The following is a 20,656-nucleotide window of genomic DNA, read 5'->3' on the forward strand; positions in this document are numbered from 1 at the left end:
AGAAACCAAAGTGGGTAAAACCATCTGGCTTTGGAAACACGGAGACATCACTGTGGGTGTGAAAGTGAGCGTGTCTCACACCGAGCAGGGTCAGGTGTGGAAAGCCACACCCCTCTACAGACCCCCACCCCTACCCGGGATCGTGCCATGAGCCAGCTAAGCATGATCATGAAAAGCAAAGTGGGGGGACAGATGGCATCTTCCAGGGTGGCACGGTGTGGGCCAAGCCTCAGGGACCACCTGGGGCCGGGAGGGGACGAGCGGCAGTGGTTTCTGTGGTGAGCACTCCTGGAAGGGACAAAGGCTTTGGGAGCAGATAGCGGCCCCTGCCCAGATGGTGACAGGAGCTGCAAGGAGCAGAGAGGGAAGGGAGCTGGAGGCAGTGGAAGGGTAATAGGGGAGCAGAGAGATCACCCCACTGGAGACCACCAAGCTTAGAACAAAGAATCCATGGGCCATACACAGAAACGGTGCCAGGCAGCCCCCACTGTCAGAGAGGCTGGCCCCGCACGGGCACAAGGCTTACTGTGCTCCCACCAACAGGCACAAGGGTCCCCCTCTCTCCCGATTGCCTTTAAACAGGTCTCCTTTACCTGCAATTCTGAAACCCAAAATATACTAGAAACAGAATTATCTTTTTTAAGTGTATATAAATAATGATAGCCAAAAAAAGCCCTCCCCTGCCTTGACCCAAAGTTACTAGGCAGAATCTTTGCTATGAGTTCGTGTGTCTTACTGAAGACACAGGCATGCGCCCGGCTGCAGAGTGCAGACCCCAACCCCGAGTCCCACTGCAAATGCTACGCAATCTAGGATGTCATGAGCAAAGAAAACATCAGAAGTTTTGTGATTGTGGATACATACCTCATTTTCTACAGGTTCATAAGAAGGAAGAAAGAAAAGAAAGAAAGAAAGTCATCTAATAGGCTGATGATAATATTTTTCTTTTTTTGGTACCGGGGATCAAACTCACAACCTCGCACTTGCCAAGCAGGCACCTGTGCCACTGAGCTAAATGCCCAGCCCAGGCTGATTTTAATAAAAAGTTAACATACAAGGTCACGTTAGCCTCCAAGCAGAACGGCTTTGGGGTGATCTGCACTGTGACCACAAGGGTCAGCACCCCGCCTTGGTTTCTGGTCCTAATTTCTAATTCTTTTATGATGCTTAATTCTATTACACTCCTGCTCTCCAGGGCTCTGCAGCCCCTCCACTGCCACAGTAAGGACGGGTGACAGTCACAGGGTCTCCTGCTCCTCCCCCAGGAGAGTGTGAACCTCCGGACCAATCCCTGTCCTCTGCAGGGCCATAGCTTTAGAAGGGAAAGAAAAAGTTCACAAAGGAGAGACAGCTTCTTGAGGATTCCACAGTTTCTGAGAACAAGCGAGAGGGCTCCCAATGTTTCCACCAGACAACCTATCCTTCCTCGGCCACCGTACAAGGGCTGCTTTAGGGACTAGAGAACCAGAAAGGAGGCGCTTTTAAAAAGCGCCTGGATGGTTACTGCCATGGCTTGTGTCTAGATGTCCCCCCAAAAGCCACTTGCGGTCAGGGGTGGGGCTTTTCAGAGGAGGCCGGGTCTAGGGTGTGTGATGTTTGGATTAAGCTTGTGTCATCACTAAATGAGTCACTGATTGGTTCAGCCGGCCCTCACTGTGGGTACCGGGAGGACCCCCTGGGTGTGGGTGGCACCACCCCAAGGGCAGCTGGTCTGGATAGATACAAAAAGGGCACGAAGATAGCAGCATGGCTGCTGCTTCCTGGCTTCTTTGCTGCTTTCTGCCCACCATGAACTGTTTCTCCTCCGTGATTCCCCCTGCCACGCCACCCTGCCTTGGAGCCAGCCAACGTGGACTGAAACCTCTACAAACCGTGAGTCAAAATAAACCTTTCCCCCTTTAGCTTTGGGTGTCAGGCATTTTGTCTCAGCAATGAGAAAAGTAACTATGACTACTTATAACCAAACAGACACATGCCAGCATGTACCAGCTATGCTGATGCTGGCTTGGGACATTCACCTCCACGGTCTGAGTATGGCCTGGAACCCAGAGAAAAACAGTATCCTCCTCACAGTGCTCGTGTGAGGGTTAAATGGCCTGTAGAGTGTCCAGCACGTGACAGGCTCTCCACAGAGAGCAGCTAACATGCCTGTTGCGCTTAGATCCCAAATCCAAGCAGGGTCTGGCTTCACGTGTGACTTTACCAAGTTCACGTCTGACTTTACTGGGCTGCCTGGCTTTGCAAACACAAGGGCTGCTGACTCCAGGAGCACAGAGCTGGTGTTTAATAAACACACACAGCCACAAATCACATCGGTGAACCAATCCACTGCAGCTAATAACTGCTTCCTGGGTCCTCCACTGGCTTTGTTCGAGACACTAAGTAGTTCCTAATAGCAAGAAAAGCAAATCACAGAGACAACAATGAATCCAATCAGCATTCATTTCTGGGCAGGCCCTGCCGAGCCTTCTCTTCCGGAGGCTAAGTAGAGAAGGTGTCCGTGAGTCATGCCTTTCCATCACAGGCACCTGTGGAACAGCGCACGCTTTGAGGGCAGCATCTTCTTCCCATCCGGTTGGGGACAAACACTGAGCACACACTGTAGAGCAGATGCCACAGACGTAGGTGTCAGGGCATGAAAACAAGCAGAGAGGATCCCGATCTGGGGACTCAGGCCTGGGGCGAGATGGACATGTGCAGCTGTATTGTGGGGTGAACCGCACATGCTAACAAGACAGACAAGCACACAGCAGCAGATAAGGATTATCTAAAGTAAGCATTTTTCTGGGTGTGCTGGTACACACCGGGAATCCCAGCACTGAGGTAGGAGGAGGCTGAGGTGGGAGGATCGCCTTGAGTTCAAAGCCAGCCATATAGGGAGTTCAAGGTAACCCTGGATGTTATGTATATAATCAGACACTGTCTCAAAACAGAACCCACACAAAAAAATACACATTTCCTGAATGTCTAGTATTTCCACAATGGTGGAATTTTATACAGTAAACGTGTTAATAGTGAAATCAGAAAAAAAAAAAAAAGAAAGAACTTAAAGACAGGGATGGAGACAGATTATTTAGCCAGTATTCAAATGGCATGAGTGCCAATGTCCAGGCATGTCACAGTGTTTTGGTGGTCAGTTTAGGGGTAAGGAGGGTGCCCCATGCTGCCTGGTGGGAGGGGGGGACACTTACTCTGACTTGAAGGCAAGGTGTAAGTTTGCACGAAACTTTATCGAGCAACCCAGCAGCTCATCAGTATTCAAAATGTGCATTTCCCTTCCCGGATTCTCATCCCCTAGTATTTCATCAGAAATGCCAGGAAACAGGCACAAAACTCAGCCGGAAAAGATATTTACTGTATCCCTGTATATAACACAGAAACACCGTAATACAGTGTACCATGTTTCAAAGACAGGTTTCATTTCTGTAGAAATAGTTTTGTTTTTTCCTCAATGCACAAAAAGTGTGTGTATATGAATATGGAAAACTCCAAAAAGATAAACAATAATCCAGCAACACTCAAGGCACATTGGAGCTGGCAGGGCAGGGCTGGGGAGAAGGCGTCTCCTTTTTGTCTTTCACTCTATGTATTTTCAAGTGAGGCTATAACCTTTGTGTATTTTAAATTGATCTTTTTTTAAAGGCTTTATTAGTTGGCAAGTTAGAGATACAAAAAGACACCTTTTAGAGACAGTACATACTTTGCTTTGTTTCTGCTTGTTTATTGAGTGAGACAGGATCTCACTAATGCAGTTCAGGCTGGCCTTGAACACACTGTGATCCTCCCGCCTCAGCCTCCCGAGGGCTGAGGTTACAGGTGTGCACCACCATGCCCTGCTAGAAAGCAGGTGTTTAAAAACAGTTCAGCACGGCCTGCTCCAGGAGGCCTGCGAGCGCAGGGACAGGGCAGGAGGAAGGACGGCAGAAGAGGAACCAGGGCAGGGTTTCCGCGTGGAACAGCAAGGTCAGCCGAGAAAACAGTAGGTCTGGGACAGCGCGAGTCCACAGAGAAAGCTGAGAACGGAAGGACGGGACAGCGGAGGTCAGGGCAGAGCGAGCTGGCCGAGCGCTGTCTGCAGCGGGAAGCACTGAGGGCCAAAATGCATCCTGGTGAGGAGCAAGCTCCGAAACCCAGATTCCCCCAAACACCTGTTACTCCTCTGTGGGGTGGCCAGAAAGTCAGCGGGAGAGAAGATTCTCCTGAGCATAAAACACAAGCCGACACAGAGAAGATTTTACTGAAATCAAGTCAGAGAGAGTGGCCCCAGCTTACTCACAGATTGTCCCAGGACAAATACCAGCGGCAGCCTGGCAAATGTTAAGAAGCAAACCTCATCCGGAGAGTGTCAGGCCCACTGTGCTGCCCTGTCCCTGGCTTCTGCTAGCTGGGTCTCCTCCCTTCTCGGTGGCTCTTGCATACTGCGTCCTGTTTTTGGAAACCTGTCCTCTCCGGTAAGCCATTCTTACTTTAGTGTGAATGCCTGGTGATTCTTGACTTCCAATGCATTCTCGGGTTACACCCTGGCTTTTGATTGAGTGTTCACTGCTCAGAGGCAATCCTGAGCACTGGGCACCAGGGGGCAACTGAGCAGAGGGTCCCCTGCCTTCGGAGTCCTCTTTCTCACACATCTAAGCAAGTGAGAAAATCTCTCAGGGCCACCGCGGGTCCCGCATGCTTACGCTAGATTCCAGGACCCTGAGGAGGCACGAGGGGTCCCCACACACCATCCCCAAAACACATCAGCACATGAACAGAAGGCGCAGTTTCCTCCCTAATCTAAGCAGTTCAGGACAAGAAAACCGGGTAGCTCTGCCGAGAAGGTACCCCTCTGGGGGTTACTATCTCTCTAGCTGTCTACACCTGCCAAATGGAGTCAAGAACTCCGAGCTTCTGCTCCCTGTGGTGTTGCATACATTTTCCTTTGGTGGGTCTCGATACTGAGGACGTAAGCATCTCAGGGTCACCTGGCAGCTGAAGGACATCTGGGTCCCACTCAGCTGGCCCTTGCAGAGTACCAGAAACAGCCCTGTTCAGAGCTGGGCAGAGGGTGCACATCAGTAATCGCAGCACTCTGGAGGCTGAGGCAGGAGGACCGCTGCAAGTTGGGGTCAGCCTGGATTATACAGTGAGTCCAAGGCCAACCTGAGCTTCATAGTGAGACACTGTCTAGATTGAATGAATGAATGAATGAATGAAAGAAAGAAAGAAAGAAAGAAAGAAAGAAAAGAACAAAAGAAAGCTCCCTCTGAGCACAGCTCCTGCTTCTGGCTGGGGCTGGGAAACTTGGGGATTTAGACTGCTTTAAGTTGACTTTACAATTTTGAATCTAAATATATAAAAAATTATGAGACATCTGGCAACTGACAGGAATAATAATTAGGTGGAGGGTTAGTTTCCCTATATATTTGAAACAATAATAAAAAGAATAAATGCAAATAGGCAGAAAACATGTTTTTTAGAAAGACTCACGATATCTCACGACTGGCATGAGCTGCCATTTATTTACCTCCTGGGTGCCCAAAAACATTTCTTTCATTCTGTGCACTGTGGGAGGCATTAAGAAAGCAGTGCTGGTGGGAGTGAAGATTGCTACATTCTTTGAAAGAGGAATTTGAAATCTTGTCTAAAACATTTTTTGGATGTACATACTTTATGATTCAGCAATTCTACTTCTAGGAAAGCATCCTAAGAAAATAACCAAGCACACAAAGAAACAAGCACAGAGAAACTCTCTATACTGATGCCTGCAATCGTAAGAAAAAGCCATAAAAACCACACACGTTGGTCAATAGTAGTTGTGTGCAAATGTGTGATAGAGTGGACTACTATGTAGTTGTTAAAACTGATAATGCAGAGCTATGCTGATTTGGAAATACATTTATAGCATGTTATTAATAAGGTGTTATTAATGAATAAAGCCACATGTAGCAAGCTATTCCACTTCTGTTACATATACACGGGATGAATAATAATGTATATAATAATATAAACAGCATGAATATAGGCTGAAGGTATCAATTAGTACATCATACACACAACCTAAAGTGAAAAAGTATCTCTAATTCTTTTCAAAATAAGTGTAATAAAAATCGACAAAATAAACATAGAGGTACCTGGGTTTTCATTTATTCTCTTAGAGGCATTTCTTTAGCATTTGAAAGACTAACAAAAACCCAGCCCTCTAAGGCTTCAGCCACCTTTCCCCTGGATAGGGACCAAGGGTCTGTTAACAGGCGTGGTGGATGCTGGAAATGATTTTTATTGACCATACAACAGGTGTCCCAGCCAAAAATACTGTGTGGGGAACTCTGCCCTCTTCTGAGCCGAGAAGTAGATTCAGGGAACCAGCAGCCAGTCTCCCAGCCTGGTGAGGTAGCTTCTGTAACCTGAGCCCCTCGGTGGGGCAGCTGACGGGCACAGACCACACCACCATCTCCCATGCATGGTGCCAGTCTGAGCAGCCGGAAGGGAGAGCTGGGTCCTTCCTGGCGTAGCTGTAGCACAGGCCACGCACCTGCTTGCTCACACTTGTATGTCCCTTTGTCACTGAAGCAGGATTTGGTTTGAAAACTGTTTTTGCTTAAAGTTGGTCCTCACCTCCAATGATCTGCACTCATCCCAGGACACTGATGTTTAGTAAAAAGAATTCGTGCATCGCAGCCTCTGAAGCTGGTTAAGTCTGCAAGAGAGACCTTGCTGTCAGGTGTCAGGGGTCACCTAGACAGTGGGGTACACGAGTGTCAGTCTCTGCCCCTGTGTGCACGCCTCTACTTCCTTGTTTTTCCCATAAAGAATCTGTATCGTGTGTGGATTTAAAGTGCTAACAGGTAACAGGAAGCTTAAGCTACACAGACAGCACCGCCTCCATCTGCTGGCGGACACGGAGAAGGACACGGAGAAGACCACTACCTTGTGACAGCTTCCCAGCAGGGACAGCAAACTTGAAGCTCTGCACTTGGGTTGCAAAACATCTGGGTTTGGGGGGCTGGAGGAAGACCACCCTTGGACACTGGAAAACAACCTTTCCACAGGGTGCTTTCTTTACAATGTTGTGCTGGAAGAATTCTGCCTTTCAGTAGCAAAAATAGAGCTCTGTTGACCGTGGCACTTAGAGAAAATCAGATTCCCTTCTGCACAAAGGCAGGCTTGCTAATTCGCCCAGGTCAGGCTCAAACTCAAGGTTCTCATACCTCAGCCTCCCAGAGTGCTGGGATCACAGCCGTGCATCCTTATGCCCAGCTATCACCTTCTGACATTGCTTCATTCAGTGTAATCTGCATGACGCTGATGTAATTGTGAGCTGCACGCATGAGGAGATGTGGACATACCCGGCTCCCCTAGCCACCCTCCATGATGTGTGAAAATTAGTCCCCATAAACATCTACAGTCCCCATAAACACTTGCTCAGGGTGCTGAGCCCAGATCTGAACAGTAACAGGAGCCACTGCTTTGGGTATGTATGAGCACACACACAGGCACACATGGATTGCCAGTCCGCTTCCATGGTGACAGATGATGCTGAGCACAGTAATAATGTTTCCACGGTAAAGACCTGGCAGGGGCTACAACCACTTTAAGTCATTTTAAGTATCTGGTCCTTCAGATGCTTTTAATCAGGCAGTTGCTGAAACTGATACATGCTCTGTCTGCTGAATCTCTCACAGGGACCTAAGAATCTCAGTCCCGGGTTTGGGTTCTATAACGTCACTCCAGTCTCCTGTGTTTGGAAGGTGACTGGACAGTGGGGTGCTATGCTCACAAGTGGATTTACTCACTGATGACTTCAGAGCTGAATGTACTGTTAGGAGGTAGAGCCAGGTGGAGCTGGTCCTGGGGGTGTGACCGGAAGGGTCCGAACCCTGCGCCCCTCCCAGCCCAGACAGTGACTTCACTACTCTCAGGAGCCAAGGAGGCTGCTGCCCTCGGAAAGCTCATCCTGCTCAGACCCTGCTGTCCGCTCCTTTCCCCAGCAGAGGAAGTAGCCACATGTGCACCCCCACCCCTCCCTGCTGCGTCTTGGGCACCTGTGACCATATCTATCCATTATTTACATGCCCTTTCATTACAGACACGGTGCCTGAAATGCCTACCTGAAGGGGGTGGAAAACAATGCAGGAATCCTTTTAAACAGGAAGGGCGGTGCAACACATCTGCATTTGCATCAGACCAGAAAATACACACACACACACACACACACACACACACACACACACACACAGGTTTGCTATTACTGTTCACACAGGATACAAACCGTTTTATCTGTGACTATTTATTCCATTGTCTGCAAGGCAGGGCTGCGCAGAGGTCCTGGGCTTGAGCTACAAGACAGACAAACCATCTTCGGCAGACCACCATCCGCATACAAGGGAAAGACAGGGCAGTCTGGGGCTGTCAGCACTACATGGGGCCAAGTTGAGGGTTCTCATTTTCAGTCACCATTTATTTTGGAAAAGTGTACTTACTACTTAAAAAAAGACCTGATGTCAGAAAGGCCACGCATCAGTTTAGCTCTGTGACAACCTGACTTGGTCACATCTCCTCCATCACGGATCTGCATCACTTGGAAGCGGCTCTTGGGGACCACTGGTCCAGAAATACAGTCACCGTGCAGCCAGCAAGAGGGAAGCTGTCCCCCCAGCTCCTGCACAGCAGCTGCGTGGTCCCAACCTTCGGAGTCCTCAGGAGCCACTGTGACATCACAGCTCCACTGTTGGTGCCTTACTATTTTTTATCAAATAAACTTACACGGTCTTACTTCAGAAGGAAGTTTGGAATCACATCTCTATAGGAAAAAAAATCAGTAACACTTGCCATGAGTAAAGGGCAGCCCACAGATAAAAATATATAAATATACTAACAAAATGTTATTAAATTCTAGTGACATGGTGTTGCTTGCTGAGGCTGAGCTCTGAACAGACCGGGCAGACTGGAAAGTGTCAGTGTGGTCAACAAGACTGGCTTGTCTCTTTGATAAAATCAGAAGGCCTGAAAGCAAATTGAAAATAAATTACTTTCACACGTGGAGATGCGATATCACCCAGCGCCGGCCCTTCTGAGATCATCTCGGGAGGCTCCATCTCACCTCAAGAGCAGCTCGAGTTCAGACACTTTGATGCTCGGGTTGCCTGACCCATTTAACACATTTATTGGGCACCTAACATGTTCAAAGTGCAATACACAACCCAATAGAAGAGTGACCACACAGACGTGTTACCTGCTATACAGCATCCCTCAGTGTGCTAAAACTGCATTAAACAAACGGCCACACCAGCTATGTGTGTGTTGTGTAGTCACAGGTGTGTATCATGTGTGCACTATGTGATACACGTGTCAGGGTATAAAATATGTGCAAGTATATCCACACGTAGACATGCACCCACGGGGTCTGGCTCTCCTCCCCACTCTGCTTCAGCAGAAGAGGAATTAAATTTAGTAATCTGGCCCTACATGATGTTTACTGCTGCAAGAGAAAGTTAACCCAGTAAGGCCACACTGGAGAGCTGCCCGCTACCCACCTGCCCCGTGTGCCGGTCCCCATTTCGGCACTCAGAGTCCCATGGGGGCAGGACAGAGCCTCCAGGACCCAGCGCTGCTCGACGGACGGCAGGCACCTATTAGACATCTGGTGGAAGAGCGGGAGGACAGAATGAGGAGGAGATTCAGGGAAGCCTGGTTCGGGCGGAGGTGGTAACGCGTGTTCCCTGATGTTCTTCTGGGCATCTACCTGGGGAGAACAGACAGACACTCAGGGAAACAGCTGGGCCACAGCTGGGGAGATTCATAGTTTGTAAATTCTGGAACCGGGATTAGAACCCAAGTAGGAAACAAGCTCATTCCCTTTTCCTCTTCCATGCTATCTTCCAACACTGTAGGAAAGGGTTTACTGACTTCTGAGAATGTGTATTTAGTAAATAACATACGCCCTAGTTTTAAAATTAAAACGTTGGGCTGTGCATGTGGCTCGGCAGCCCAGCACCTGCCTGACAAGTGTAAGGTCGTGAGTTCGATTCCTGGTACCAAAAATAAAATAAAATAAAATGAAAATGTCTCAAATCACCATCTGTATTCCAGCTGTTTGGAAGAGGTTCACACCAGCAACATTCCTGCTGACTTTTAAGTGGCCCTCATGTACTAAAAAGATACGGTACCTACAACAAATCCACATGCAGAAACAGGTTATTTTGGGCTGGAGAGGCCAAGAGAAAAATGAACAACCGAGCCTGCACTGCTCTTTTGTTCTCTAATGTATCCTTCCTTTGGCAGGCCCCACCCCTACCGATTCGCAGCAAGCCGATGGTCACTCAGCAATGTGACAGACTGTCTTTAGCGACAGCGGAGCCCTGTGCCTAGAGTTACAAGCAGTTCTTTTCAAGGATGTGAGAAAATAATGCGTGGAGAAAATGTAAGAAGAACAGAGGATCACACTAGTTGATAATCCATGACCAGGAACCCATACCAAGGCATGGAGGTACAATCTACCGTTTTATCCCCATTTTGTAAAGGAAGAAACTGAGGCGCAGAGAGTGTCAGCAGTTTACCCAGCAGGCATCTGCAGGACTGTTTGGGGCTGGAAGATTAAATCCAAGATACCTCACTCACATGGCTGCGGGCAAAAGCCCATCACCTTGCCGAATGGGTCTCCCCATGGGCTGAGTATCACTGGGTCTCCCGGCCTCATGGCACGGCAGCTGGCTCCCCAGGGTACTAATGCAAAAGAGAAAAATAGAAGTCACGTGTGTTTTAAGATCTGGTCACCAACGTCGACCTCCATGACTTTGTTAACTGTCTAGCAACTAGCACCAAGCCAGCAAGCGCGGGCCACACTCCCGGAGGACATAAGGAGGCTCCACTTTCTGGCCCCTCTTCTCCCCTCATCCTCCTCAGCTCCCACTCCAGGGAGGAGGAAGCCCCCTCATTTGGGGTTGCACAGGAAGGCACAGAGGCGCTGGGATGCAGCGATGTTTCTGCCTGTGATAGGTCCCAGCGGAGGCTGCAGCGGTGCCATCCAGGGCTCCTGACTGTCCCCTTTCCTGGGACATTTTTGTGCAAGCAATAGCCCCACACGTGTTGAGCTGCAGCTTTTCTGAGTCCAGAGGTTAGGTCAGGGGTGCCACTAAAAGCCGCCCAGGAATTCTTGGGGACGGGACACTAGCATAGGGGGGCAGGGTGGGGAACTGACCTGCACCAGGCTGGTGTCTCCTAGGCCTCGCATGGGCACAGCTCCCCAGCCTTTGCAAAGAGAACAAACAGGTTTGGGAAGGTACATAAAGGCAAGCTGGTGAACAGAGAGCTACCTCCCCCGCCTGCAGTACACAGCCAAAAGTCAACAGGCTGGATGAGCGGGGTCCCCGGTCTCCATTCCCCAGCAGAAGGGAAAGAAACAAGCAATTGCCCAGGCTGGTGGGAAAGAGGAGGTGAGAAATCAGCTGTAATTCCCCTCCCAGGCTTGGTCCTTTGGCTTTGCAATTTTGCATCATCCTTGACCCTCAGGAATACTCTGCCAGCCAAAGAGATACCTCTAGGCCCCGGCCTCTCCCAGTGAATAATGCAGCTCTTTTCTGAAAGCTGGCAAATCTGACTTTATGAAGCTGGCAATCGCAAATATGAAGCCTTTATAAACTATTCATGCCTCTCTGGGGCCTAATGAGGGCCTTTCGGATACAGTGTGAGGAGCTGAGCACTTAGTTGCACACTCTGCCTTAGAAATCAATTTATTCCAGATTCTCGGAGGAAGTACAGTGTGATGCTATTTCGTTTTAATAACAAAATCCCTCCGAATCTTTCAGCCCATCTCTTATCAAGAAGACTGTGGTTGTTATTGCAGGGTAAGGCCAAGCTCTAAAGCCTGGCGGAGCTACAGATGGACCCACTGCAGACTAAAAGCTTTGCTTATTTTCTGGTGCTGGGAGCAAACCCAGGGCCTTGCGCATCCCAGGCAAGCACTGTGCTACTAAGCTCCACCCAAACCCGGGCGCTCTGTGGAGTTACAAAAGAAGCAACCTCATCACCCATCAAGCGCCTCTGATGACCCAGGCCACCAACTTGTGGCCCTTGCAAGCAACACGGATTTCTGAAGCTGACTGAGCAACCCTTTCTTCAACCTCCTCAGTAACAACCACCGCCAAAGCTCACTGAGCCCTTGTTACATGCCAGACACAGGCCAAGTCTTGATATATTATCTCTTCACCTGGCACAACTACCCTGGAGTACCACTTCTGTTATCACCCCCACAGGTGACAGATACAGAAACTGAGGCACAGAGAGGAGAGCTAAGGAAGCTGTTCAAGGTCCCACAGCCAAGAAAGCACTGAGCTGAGATTTGGTTCCGGCCTGACCCTGAGGCTATGCAACTGAAAAATAGTTCCTCAAACTTGCTCACTGTGTTCTGTGTGTCTTTGGAGTTTTCTCCACAAACTGGAGGTCGAAGCTGTTCTCCCCGACTCTGGTATTTTAACAAAGCCCCGGCTTGGAGTCAGATTCGGCCCCAACACTTGCTGCCCAGGTTCCCCGCCCTGGCTTTCACCGCCCTGGAAGGAACTGAGCTGCATAAATTCTGTTAAATTTAACACAAACTCTTTCAGATTTCTTGCTTCAATTTTTTTCTGGTGATTTTTAGAGCTTTGCTTCCCTTAAGAAGCAGAATAAAATAGTGGAGCACAGGTTTTAAAGATCAAAGAAAGCCCTCTACTACTTTAAGATGAATGACTGAGGAATGATTTAACGTCTGTCTTACGATTCCTTGCCCATAATATGTGGGTAGCCAGACTTCGTATTCTTTAAATATTACTGTGAAAAGGTCAAAGATATAAAGTATATAATGCACCTATTACATGCAATAAAGAGTAACTCCCTAGAGCTCTTTTTGTTGTAAAGTCTGTAGCTATTCAGCTTTACAGCCTGGGTGGTTATAAGCACCCAAGGCAGGAAAGACTCAGGTTTGCTAGCTGATTTTAACCTAAATTATGTCTCCAGGGTGCAGAAAATCAACAGCTGTTGGTATCCACCAGTTGCACAGCACCGTGGTAAGCCCAAAGGACTCGCACCCAGGGAGCCATACAGTGCATGACAACTAAATGCTCCAAGAGGAAATGGCCTGGACGAAAGCACAGAAGGACAGGACATTTGTCATCGGCCCTAGCCAAGGACAGAGGGGAGAAATGCTTAGGAAATATGACAGAGAAGACGGAGGGTGGATTTCAGGGAGGAGGGGAGCTGGCACACTTGTGAGAGGTCACACACACGAGGGCATGCTGCTAGGGCTGGGGCGGAACCTCACGCCACGCAACAGGAACAGGGCAGGCTGGCGAGAGGGCTCAGGCCGGGCGTTGGGAGGACGTAATTAACTGATGGTGTACACAGTGCTGCTTTTGCTTTACACATGAGATCCCACTTACTCCTCACGAGTGCAGTGCTACTCTCGGGTTGTCTCTGCTTGGCAGCGGAGTTGAGGAAACACACTCAGGCTGGTTCTCAGAATCGTTCGGAGAGAAGGGCGGGCCATTTCAGGAAAAGGTCAACTGCGGCTCAGGGAGCCCAGTGATTTGTATCAGTGGTCCTCAGTGCCACTCTCTTTTTATAATTAATATTTATAATGCAACTTTTATTATTTTGAAATAGAATACAGCTCAAAAATGTGCAGGACTTGTAACCCTGACAACCAGAACTAACCCCCAGCCCCAGCAAACGCATATATCCAAGTGTCCCTCGGCTCCTGGCTGAAGCCCACCCAGAGTCGAAGCTGGGCTGTGCCTCCAGCCCAGGTCTCCTGACTTTGCAGGCAAGGCCCCTGCTGCCCGGACAGGAGGGAGGCAGCCGGGGGTGGGGGACACAGACCACTAGTGCTGTCAGAGGATTCGGCCTTCAGCTTCTCACCCCTCTAACGTGGGCCACGCTACTGAGAAATGACACTGACATCACATTCTCTCATGCCCTCAGTCCCCTGATGGCTAAAATTCATCTTGCTCAAGTGGAAGTTAACCTTTCCTCTCCACACTGAAATGGCACACGTTCCACATCCTCATTCTGATGAAAAAGGGCACAGGAACTGGGGAAGAATTCATATCGTCTTCATGGCCAACTGAAATCATCTTCGGTGCAGAGTACAAACAAGACAGGAGGAAGTGAAACCTTAGGTTTAAAAGTCTGTGAACATGACCATGTTTATGCCAGTACAATTCTCAGGAGCTAAGATATGGAACCAACCGGGGTGCCCATCAATAGATGAATAAGGAAAATTATTGACTGCATAGGCAATGGAATACGATCTGACCATTAAAAAGAATGACATCCTGCCACTTCTTCTGGTGTAGATGACACAGGAAGACACCAGTTAGGGACAGAAGTCAGGCACAGGAAGACTAACACTCCGTGGTTTCACCTACAGGCAGAAGCTAAACAGTTCTCAAAAAATAAGAGAAGAGTGGTTATCACAGCCTGACAGGGCGTGGGGAAGGAAGGGCAGTGAGAGGGTACAGAGGTGCAGCTGGAAAAGAGGATCAGCTTCTTATTACAGCACAGCAGCATAACCATGGTGAGTGACAATTAGTTGTATACTTTATAATACCTAGAGGAAAGGATTTAGATGTTCCCAACACAAGGCAGTGATACACATCTACCATGATGGCCATGATACTCTGATCTGACCACTGAACACCATGTAATACACTGAGATGTCACACTACCCCAACTCCCACGTGTCAGCTCAGCGTGAAAACATGCCGTAAATAAATAGATAATAAAAGCAAAAGCTACCATATAGGAAGTGCGTTCCATTGGCGTCTGTCTGTAAGTTTCCTCCACCCACTCAGTGAGAAGAAGGCCTGGTGACGGGGGTCACACACACCAGAGGAAAGAGCTAGCGGAGGGTCCATCGACACTGGCCAGCAGGGTACACAAATAAAACCCAGTGGCCACCACGTACTTCAGTTACTGTAACAGGTGAAACCTTTTCAAAAGACTAACAGGTCAGTCTGTCCATCACCTCCATTTCTTCCTTCCTTTCCCCTCCTGCCCCGCTCCTCTTCTTCCTCTTCTTTTCCAAACCCGCAGCCTTGCACATGCCAGCCAAGTGCTCTACCACTGAGCCACATCCCCTCACACAGCCTCTAACCACACTTACTAATGAGCCCCAGACTGGCTGATTGAACAGCGAGAAGAAAGATCGTAGGTGTCCGAAGGTCAGTTGGGCATCAGGAGTCAAAACACGAACTAAAGAAGAAGAAAGTTATACACAGAAAAACAGCTAGTTCTGGACAGGTAACCTAGATGTACAGCAGTATGGTACACACACCTCGCCTGCCCAGTCTGAGAGACATGTACTAGGGAAACACACAGCAAAAATAGCCTTAAAATTTGCTCGAGTTCTCTGACCCAAACCTCAGTGTCACTAATTCTGTGTTCATTTGTGAAAGAAAACATGCTACGGCTTTAGAAAATGGATCGATAGTGCCCGAATTTGTTCCATTCCTTATAATCCTGGGAAACAAAATATTTTAATTTCTTTCCGGTATTTACAATGATAAACTGCCTAATTTCTTCTCCAAAGGCAAAGTACAAAATACTGTTTCATAGAAGGTTAAAAAAAGAAAGACTTTTCATGATACAGCTCCCTTACCTTGTGGAATGCTGCAATCTTGCTGCTACAGCTGTTTTTCCAAACGGATTTATTTAGATAATTTACATCTCATGAAGCTCATCCATGTATAATTCAATGGTTTGGGGACATTTAGTTTATTACAACAGCACTCTAATTTTAGAACACTTCCATCATCCCCAACAAAGCCATTTATTAGCAGCTACTCCCCGAGTCCCCACACCAGCTGGGCCCCATCTCATCCACTTCCCGTCACCAGAAATTTGCCCATTCAGGGAAGTTTGCATGCACAGAATCATATAAGAAGTAGTCTTCTGTAACTGATTCCTTAGCATGTTTTTGAGGTTCACTCGTGTCACAGAACGTATCGATACTTCATTCCTTTAATTGCTAAGCTCCCCTTATGTGGATACACCACATTGTACTAAATTATTTATCTGTTGAAGGAAATCTAGTGGTTTTCGTTTTGTTGGTTACTATGCACAATGGTGCTGTGTTTTTACATTGTGTGCACATGTTTTTATTTTTCTTGGGTATAACTAAAAGTGGAATTGCTAGGTCATGTGATAACTTTATACTAAGCACTTTGAGGAAGAGTTAAACTGTTTTCTAAAATGTTTGCACCATTTTACCTTCGTGACAGTACTGCATGAGAGTTTTAACTTTTCCACATCTTCCACAGCACTTGTTAATGTCTATCTTTTTAATTATCGCCATCCTACTGTGAAGTGGCATCTTGTTTTTATTTGTATATACATGATGACTAATAATACTGAACATCTTTTCATGCATTCATTTGCTCATATTCTTTGGAAAAATGTCTCTTCAGCTCTTCTGCCCATTTTTAAATTGGGTCATTTGTTATTTTGTGGTTATAAGAATTTCAAGTTATAAAAATTCTTCAAATATACAAGTCACTTATGATAGATACAATTTGCAAATATTTCCCCTCATTCTATGAGTTAAAATTTCACTTTCTAAATGCACAAGGTTTTAATTTCAAAGATGCTAAAGGTTTTCAAAAGTACTTCTTACCACATATGGGATAGAGGAGATGAGATCACAATGAGAGTATTTGTACACCCTGTCTAAAACAACAATTCACCACAAACAGATGAGAAAACAACCCAAGTCTCCATAGATGGATAAACACAGTGTAGTGAGTATGCAGAATGGAATATTACTCAGCCTTTAAAAGGAGGGGATTGTGACATATGCTACAACCTGGGTGAACCCTGAAGATGTCACGCTAAGAGAAAGGAGCCAGTCACAAAGGATCTGAGACTGCCTGATTTTACTTACATCAGGAACCCTGCGTAGTCAAATTCAGGTGCAGAGGACAATGGTGGCCCCCAGGAGTCAGGGAACGGGGAGCAGGGAGTTACTATTTAACAGGGCCACAGAAGTTCAGTTTGAGAAAATGAACACGGATGGCCAGGGATGATGGCTGCATGACAGTGTGACTGTAATAAATGCCGCTGACACGTACGCTTAAAATGGTTCAAAAGATAAAAACAGATAAATAAAAATAAGGGGATGGGGGCAGCAATGAGTTCCCAGCCCTCGGGTTTTGATTTTCATCTTGTCCTTTTCCTTTCTTTTATGCCATTATCAGATGAGCCAAAGGTACCCAAAAAAATGTGGCAGTAAATTCCTTTTGCTGATCTCCTATCTCGGAGGGTCTGTCCCTGTGAGGAACCACGCTGCGTGCTGGAGGTTCGAAGATGCCCAAGGTAAGGATCCCAGGTTGGCCCAGGGAATCTCAGACCATTCGGGGGAAAGTATCTTCAGTCCCACTGGGATTCAACCCAGTTCGCTCCGCCTGCTTTTCCAATGGGACGTCTGTGAGCTCAGCCACAACATAGTCAAAGTCTGCATCTTGGGAAGCTCTTGCTCCCTGCCCCTCCCTCCTCTGACACAGCAGCACACTGCTCAGCTGCATGCAAATTCATAACCTCTTATTCATCTGTTAAATATAAAAAGAGAATGGTTATGCAATGTGAGACCCAGCTAGTCATTTTTCTGAATGAATTCCTACATATGCTTGTTTACAACTGTCTCATTCTTTTCCAACTGCATGGAAAGATCACTGCAGCTGAATAGCGTGCGGAGATTTTTCATGCTGTGAAGTCATTCACGGCAGAGGCAGCCTGCTGAGAGCTACAAGGAACTGCCACATATGACCGAAGACCAAATTATCTACCAAATCAAGTGTTCAGGAATGACAGACATGTGTGGCACAGGAAGTGCCAGGAGGAGAAAGGGCCTAGCACAGGGACTGGTTAAAATCATCTGCACCAAAAAGAGCTTTAAGAAGTAGCAGATTCTTTGGACAGGTATTCAGTAACTCAACAAATACTTACCAAGCACCTACCATGAACCAGTTACCACGATAGGTTCCAGGGTAGGACTACAATAAAGGGTAGGACTCAATCCTCCCCCCGGGGGCTCCATGGGCACCATGAGGGCGGCTCATCAGGAAGATGCTCTAAAGGCTGCACCAGAACACACACAGGTGCAAGCAGGGCACTCGGGCTACGGCCCACTGAGGAACCACGAAGGCCTGCTGGGGGACAGAGACTGAGTTACATGGAAGCCAGGGGCCAAAGAAGGCAGAAGAGCACCGGAATTCTGGGAGAAAGAGCAGCACGTGCAAAGGGACAGCGCCCTCCCTACTCAGTGAGACCCCAGGAGCCAGGCAGAGCCTGGGCAGAGCGCTGTCTCAGCACTCATCAGACAAGGGACCCTGGCAGGTTCATCTCTTCCAGCCTCCATTCAGTAATAGGAAGCTAGCAACTCTAAACTCCTCACAAGGAATTAAATGAGATAATCACACAAGAAGAGCTTGGGAAACACAGCCATTATCATGAGGATGATTTCTGTCCTCAAAGAGGAGGGATACAGTAAGAAAAGAGCCGAGATGCATTTGGGTCTATATTTTGCTTTGACTTGGATCTCAACTTCCAGCCTAACCATGAAATATTCACGTCCAGTAAGCCACGTTTTAGATAAATTGTTGATGTAGTTTTTTTCTGATATGAACATGTCTGCATCAGGATCAGATTCAGCTGCAACAGAGATCCAAAATAATAATTTAAGCAAAATAAAAATGCATTTCTGTCCTATGCAAAAGTTAGCAAGCAGGCAGATCCACGCCAAGAATGCAAGTTCTGATCCGCAGAGTCTTCACAGACCTGCAAGGGCCCCGCTCACCATTCCAACACTTTCAGAGCGTGGCCCTTGCTCTGTGATCTATACAGAGCCCAAGAAGAAACAAGAACAGAAAATTCTTAAAAGTATCTTAAAAGCTACCCAATAACTTCTCTACTCCTATTCAACTAGAAATGTTATAAATGGGCATTTTTTATTAGTACATATGAATCCATTCATTGTGGGTATCTGGCCTACAGGCGGCCACATCTTGACTCTTTTGATGCCCCCCACCATCCATTGACTCCTTCCCTTTTTCAAAGCATCTATATCTATTTCCTATTGTCTACCTTTTTATTTTGCTCTTTATTTATACTTTGGGTTTCTCATATAAAAGAAACCATATGACATTTAAATTTATGTTGTCTGATTTGTTTTATGTAAATTATAGGTTCTGGGCAGATCCATCTTCTTATAAATGACTCCAATTTCTTCTGCTGTGCAACAAAAGGGCACCACTGTGTGTAATGCATTTTCTTTACCCAGTCACCTGGTAATGGACACACAGACTGCTCCCAAGATTTAGCCGTTACAAACTGTGCTGCCACAGACATGGGTATGCGTGTCACTAGGTGCTAATTAGGAGAGAGTTGTAGGACTTTAGCTGCAGAGATTGACAGCCCATTAAAAACAAGCAGCTGCGCAGATGAAAAGAGCTGTTGATAAACTCAAGCGGCCACAGGGGGATAGGAAAGTTAATCGATGCACGTAGAAAGCACCTCAATGGTAACAAGGCGCATATTCTTTGATCCAGTAACCTATTTCTCCCATTTTCCTCAACAGAAAAAAAAAAAAAAAAGAAGTCACAAGCACAACTGTTACACAGAGCTGAAGACCAGTCAATGAGAAGAAAGATAGATATTTAACGGGACAGGATTGCTTCACTGTATCAGACCAGGTAGCATATCACTTAAATGTGAACAACAAAAACCACACATAAACACACACCTTCCTCTAGGAAGCAAGCATGTTCTCACTGACTATTATCTCCAGGATAACGAAGACTTAAAATCATAATCTTTTAGAAAAGCTTTCATTTCTTTGAGAAACCGACAGGTTTTCTCTTTCCTAAAATGTGTGAACTGCACACTTCACCATGATTCCCTTTTAACCACGGATGCCAGGAAGCTCTATATAAAATCATACTGAAGGCCTCAGTTAGCACTTGAAGGTTATATACCAGCATTTTCTCATTTTCCCAGGATCGGGCTCAATTTCTAGCATCATCACTTACGAGCATCATTATTACAAATCTGTTGAAAGCCACTTCAAATGCATTTCAGGACGAGCAAGGTAAGTCATATAAACTCCCTGCTGTTTTCTAGTCCCTCAAAATAGCTTTAGCACAGCGCTTCCTGAGCAGGCCCATCAGCTGCTCACAGCTCTCAAGATGCGCCCTTCTCCTGGGGTTAACTTGATACCCAAAGGCCGGCTGAGAATGACATGTTGTCACTGAACTGACCAGCTCCTTGCCTGGGCCGAGTCAGCTGATGCCTCACCACCGGCTCCCAAGGAGAGATTCGGCCGTGGACTCCAGCGCACGCTTCACCCCGAACCCAGGACCCTGGCTGGAAGGAGACTGCTGTCACTGTTTTCTCAGCAGACAAATGTACATTCTCCTCTCGTTCCCCATCACGGAAACCATAGTTTCTAACGGACGCTCCCTTCAAACACTGAGCTAGCTGCCTTTGTAGTAATAATTGATTTTTCTCCCACATAAATTATCTTACCACATAGAGTCCAAAGGGGAAAACAGCAGAAAATTCAATAGTCCTCTCGTTTTATTTAAAGGAAAAACTGTTCCCTTCTCTCTACAAGGACATATTACTTGCTTGTCCCTTTCTGCTACTGTTT

At 47.2% G+C, this 20,656-nt stretch overlaps 1 protein-coding gene and 1 long non-coding RNA gene across 4 annotated transcripts in view; both read right to left on the reverse strand.

Moving 5' to 3' along the window:
* Tmcc3 (transmembrane and coiled-coil domain family 3) overlaps nt 1–20,656 on the reverse strand; it is a 245,548-nt gene that overhangs the window by 152,345 nt on the left and 72,547 nt on the right. The gene's annotated exons all lie outside the window — the stretch shown is intronic.
* LOC134477384 (uncharacterized) overlaps nt 6,111–20,656 on the reverse strand; it is an 86,785-nt gene continuing 72,239 nt past the window's right edge. Inside the window, exons 2-6 of one of the 2 annotated variants that reach the window (XR_010049434.1) lie at nt 11,180–11,229; nt 10,591–10,704; nt 9,516–9,724; nt 8,252–8,985; nt 6,111–6,679 (exon numbers count right to left, since the gene is read on the reverse strand). This is a non-coding gene — a long non-coding RNA (uncharacterized LOC134477384). Of the gene's footprint in view, nt 8,986–9,515; nt 9,725–10,590; nt 10,705–11,179; nt 11,230–20,656 lie in introns of both variants that reach the window. The other variant, XR_010049433.1, reaches the window with a different exon arrangement.

Source organism: Cavia porcellus, unplaced genomic scaffold, assembly GCF_034190915.1.
Source record: "Cavia porcellus strain 051 isolate PalLab524CR breed Dunkin Hartley unplaced genomic scaffold, mCavPor4.1 scaffold_8, whole genome shotgun sequence".
Classification (NCBI taxonomy): Eukaryota; Metazoa; Chordata; class Mammalia; order Rodentia; family Caviidae; genus Cavia; species Cavia porcellus.